The following is a 6,000-nucleotide window of genomic DNA, read 5'->3' as shown; positions in this document are numbered from 1 at the left end:
CTTATGAAGTATAATTAATAAATTTATAATATTCCAAATTTTCTGCTCCAACAGCGTTAATTTACCACTTATACTATGCCTACAAATATACTGTTATAATCAGGGTTTGCCGGGTTCGGGACTTATAGCACCTAAATACATCAAAATAAGCCTTGAAATATGTATTAAAAACCCACAAAATATACATACAAAATCTAATAATATACATTTAAATATGTATTATTCAAGTGTTAGTATTAGTAGTAAAAATTAAAAAGCCGATAAGGGCCATCGTATTTTTTGAAAATAAAGTTATTTATACGTTCACGAAAATTATAACAAACTGTGAGTATACCAAAATATACGAATATATTATGATCATTACTATTTATTTTTCAATTCAGTGCTTTACTTTATTTTTCTAATCGGTAAAAGCATGTAGATTTAGTTTTTGTTTAAAATTTAAAAATTTTTTCAAAATATGCAAGGCCCCCCTAAAAGCACTTTCTTCAAAACCCTACAAAATATGCGAAAATATGCACATTCAAATTTCAGATTGGATGTAATGGCATTGAGAAATGAATATTTTTCGAAATAGAATTTTAGAATAAATAAAAAAAATAAATATATATGCAAATAAATGATAAAATAAAATTCTATACTTAAGTCTCGAACCCTGATTATAATAATATATAGTTATATTATTGTAATCTCTTATCACTCATTATAGTTAACAGTATCTACTTGCTTTAAAATTTTCATAGAATAATTTTTTAACGGTACCTAATATGTTGCGTTGAGCGTTCATATTTTCGGAATTACATTGTAAATTAGTGAGTAGTGTTTTCAACAATAATATTAAGGTTTTTCGCAAATTTTAAATATTTATTATAGAATTATGTTTGTATAAACAGTTTACCAATTCCGTAGGAAATAAAAAAAACATTTTGTTAAATAATATTAAGTAATACACACCATTTAGTAGTTTTATTGTTTTAAGCAATAATTGATGACGTTTTTGTTATATAATATATAGATATACTTTTTATAGTCTCTATAACATAATATGTAGTACATATTATATTTAGATGACATAATTTTGATATATAGGTAAGTATTTATTTTTATTTTTATTTAGGGCATTAGATAGTCTAGGTACTAAATTGAATTGAATTATTTGAATTATTAATTTGTTTGTGTATTAAAAATATGTAATACTATAAATATTTTTAGATTTAATTTTTATTTATATAGACAAATATTGTTTATTGTGAACATTTGTGTGTTATTTTTTTTAATGTTACATCATATTTTAAAGTATTAAGTCACCAATAAATTGTTATACATTAAAGGTACACCTAGTTATAAATGTCTTTAATCAGTTTAATTACTTTTTAGTCTAATATTATTAGATTTTTTATTACTAATATTTCTAGTCATGTTATATTTTCTTTACTTACTCTTGCGCCCCACACATGACACAACTATGGGAGGTAATATTATTATGAGTAGGTATCTAATCTATTATATATATATTTTAATTAGCTCGTAGTTTTGGACAGCAAAATGTTATTTATAAATTACCTATGTCCTATACTCTATAAGATATAATATAGATACATATTATATGTAATGTGTACACAGCTTATATTATATACTTCAGAATTGCGCCTTTTAAAAAACAGTTTTTGTTTAACGTTACCTGTGTAACGAGTAGGTAGAGTAGAGTACCTAGGTTAGTAGAGTAGGTCACAATAATGAATATGTTAAATTTAGATGCAATGTTAAGTATCATTGAATATGAAAAGCGATTCTAAACGAAGATGATTTGTTATCCTTGGATACATTTTTCATTAGGTGGTGAAAAAGGTAGTATATGTTTTAATGATCTGAATACCCCAAAATTAAATCATGTAAAAAAATGCCAATTTAAGCAACTGGTGTACGTTTCAAGTTTCAACGACTATTAAATTTTAATTATAACAAAAATCTAAAATTGTTGATAGTAAATCGTTATTTTACGCGTGCATTTTTGATTTTGTAAAAATTTTAACTTTGGATAAAAATTTATTAGTTTGCCAACACTCAACTTCTTTTATAATTATTGTAAGCTAAACTTATGAAAAATCTTACATTAATTTTCAATTCTAACATAAACATTTTTTCAAAAATTTTTATAATTTGTAAATATTCATAATTTTATCAATATTTGAACTTCAAACGTTAGTAAAAAAAAATTATGCTCATATATTTTTATAATACTTATTCACGATGAACTTTATAAAATTTTCAAGTATTTTGACAACCAAAAAATTTTATTGACATTTAGAAAAAAAACAAATATTTCAAATAGGTAACTATATTTAAACAGTTGTGTTGTTTGGGGAGGGGGGTGTCTCTAGGCGCTACCCTGCTATAAAATCCAAGAAATTGCATTGGTAGGTAAATTAATGGTCTAAAGTTAAATCATTAATTTCATAGTATAAATAAATTTGGTTGTATATGTGACATATAAAAACATATTGCTTGTAAGTAGGTTTTACTTTTAGCTTTCAAGTGTAATAAAATTAGAATTTTAACTATAATTTTATACTCAAAGTAGTCTGCTAAAAAAAAAAAAATATTTGGCCTGTCTTAAATATTGGTACCCTATTTAAAACCTGAAACGGCACTGCCTTACTTATAAATAGCCTTAAAAAATTAAATTTTGTAAAGAAAATGCCAATCTAACCTAAACGGTGAAAGTTTCAAGTAGGTATCTACGACTTATACTTTTTGAATGATAAAAAATATTGAAAATCGTTTGAAGATAAATCGTTATCGTCATTCGTAACTCAACTTCATAAAAATTTAAAATTCAGACGTTCGTAACATTTTTTCCTATAATGACTCTTCGAGTTTTTTCTATGGTTATTTAAAGGAAAAGTTATGGAAAACTATTTGTTCAATTTTTTAATCTAAAATTTGTATGCATTTTCAATCACAAATAACTTACTTGCAAATTTTTGTGACATTGACGTACATCGTAAAAATTTGAACTTGAAATAATAATAAAAAAAATTGTGACTAACGATTTTTGATTTTTTTTTTAACTACAATAAGAAAAACTTATAAGAAACCTTTTATTACGTTTTAAAGTTTTTTTGGGCACCCAACATTTATTATCAATAGAAAAAAAATATTTAGAAAAATCGAAAATTTCAGTTGTCTATAAATGTTTGAAAAAAACTATAATATTTAACCGTGTATTGATAACACTAATTTAAACATTTGGTGAAAATTTCAAGTATTTACAGTGATTCATTTTTGAGTTACAACTATATAAAAAAATCGATCTAATTGAAAACTGGTTTTGCATAAAAATTCCCATTTTTCGGTGACTTTTTTGTGGTTTTTCCCGACGCTATTGAAAACTGCTGGAACTTCTTACTTATGACTTTTATAATGCACAAAAGATATTAAAATTGCTACCAGAAACTAACCCTGAAGTTTTAAATAAAAGCATTATTTCGACCAGTTGTGGTATACAAAAATACAAAAAAAACACACATCAATGTAGAATCAATATATTCATCATTCCGTTCAGAATCTAAAACGAGGCATTTAATATTATTATGATGTTGTCTATGCGCATATAGACATTAGACACATAATATTGAATTAATTATGTTCTGCAGATACGAAAATGTGTTAATAAAAGATTACATTATTTCAAACTAAATCGTATTATTCTGTGAATATAATAGTTTTAATAGTTCCAATTGTTAATTTGGCTTTAATAAAATATCAACTCACATATAGTTAAAATTTAGTATACCTAAATCGAATTTGAATATGAACGTGGTTTATGTCATTAACCGATCGACTGGTCGATCATTATAAAAATTAATTTTAATATTATCGGTCCTGCACTCCTGCATAATAAATTATTACGAAGAAACAATAAATAATTTTTTTGGAGCCTAGATCTTTTTTTTTTTTGCTCATCAAACACGCATCTCTTCTTAAAGACTTAAAATCAAAATGTTTTTACACTTAAAATAATTGATTTTGTTATAATTTTACCCATGATAAATTTAAAAAATGAAATATTAGTTAAAATATTTTAAGTTCTGGCTAAAACCATAACTGAGATAAACAATATTACTTCAAATCCATTCCGATTTGAACTAACTAAATTAACATAAACACAACTATTCTCAGTTCTCACACGTTGAAAAATGATTTTAGAACCGTAACCTGTTGCAATAACCGCTAATAAAATATTAAAATGTTATCTATGGTAACAGACAATAATATTATATACTAGGTTCAGCTACTGTAGTGTCTTATTACCTGTCTAACCTAACCTTATATAGTTAGACATGCTTGTAACTACAGATTATAAGTATATAATAAACAAAATTTAACTCTCAAAATAGTAGCTATTATAGAAAAACTATTTCTCTGCTTTAAAATTTAAATGCAACTGGTAATTTTTTTTTTTTATGACATATTATAGTACGTTATATTCTAACATATACAAACGTTGTTATAGGTGTTATCATCGTAAAGCACCAAAAATCGTATTTTAAATTAGAGAAATTCAATTTAAAATGTATAACACTTTATTATCATATTCTTTATTTTATTGAAGACTTATTGTTATGTTGTCATCAGCAGGATCTATGATTTAGCCTGAATCGCACAGCGGAAACTGTGTATGGACTGCATGTCATTCACGGCGGCACAGCGTGTTTTATGTTTTCCGAACATTAGTCGTCGATGCGGTGCAGTCGTTGTTCCAAGCCTGGACCAAGTAAAATTACCTTGATTGTTATGGTAATGTCCTTATGTTGCTGCAGTTTCGTACCTCGTAATATTGTATACTTTTAGAAAATTTGGTTCCTTAACGTAAGTAATAATTTATGCACTAAATCACACCATATTATATAGAATATACACTTCTACTTTAAAACAATAATATTACCTATTAAGTAAGACATATTTAATAAATAATAAGAATTAAATCATCTAGCTAGTAGATAATTATATATAGATATTAGGTAGTAGGTATAACTGTAATATAATAAGATCAATATTTAATAAATAATATTGTGCATAAAAGTAACAACGAAGAAAACAATTCGGCGAAAATTATTTAAATTATATACCAACCAAAAGTTAAGACTTAAGGATTAAATTATTAAAAGATAAGCGGGTATTTTAATTCATATTTATGTATCTATACAAATACAATCTATATATTATTTTAACTGTCGAAAGTTGGTCACAGTTATGTGTCATTGTTATTGTTTAAGAACAAATAAGAAACTTCTGCACAAATTAAACTTCTAACAACTATATTTTAAATTACTTTAAAGACAATCGAATAATGACATTGTGTAAAATCAGTGTGTACTTTATACCTTTATATAAATTTTAACAATGTATAACTTTAAAATTTTCATTAAACAAATTAAGTTATATATTTAACACGAATAACGAACAACCGCTTGTAAATATTAAAAACACCATTCAATTATTTTCAATAAAAGTAAAAAATACAGGTTATTCTAATAAAGTAACAACGATTTAAAAAATAGTTGGACATTTCTTTAGACTTATATTTAACCTTTTAGTTTATTAATCTCATATAATTTCGACTGAGTTAAGTGCTAAAATGCTGTACGTCATATAGCCGTTATTATATAATATATTTTCAGTCTTTCAATTATTCAGATATTAGATTTTATTAGTGTCGTGAATATTGCATCGGTGGCGTATTTAAAATCGACAAAATATCAATCGAAGGACAAAAATATTGAATATACTTCTATAACTCAAAAAAATTATTGATAAAAAAACATTTTTAAAAACTTGTATTCATTAAATACAAAATAAATTAAATTAATTATTCATTAGGGATTGTACGAAGTACAAAATACATAAATAAAAATAAATTATTTCTCCTTGACGTTTGTAGTACATAACATTTCTTTGCTTCGTCTAAATCGTCTATTTAGGGGAAAATCTTGTTAG

The sequence above is a fragment of the Aphis gossypii genome, chromosome 3 (assembly GCF_020184175.1).
Source record: "Aphis gossypii isolate Hap1 chromosome 3, ASM2018417v2, whole genome shotgun sequence".
Classification (NCBI taxonomy): Eukaryota; Metazoa; Arthropoda; class Insecta; order Hemiptera; family Aphididae; genus Aphis; species Aphis gossypii.
This window is presented reverse-complemented; position numbering follows the sequence as displayed.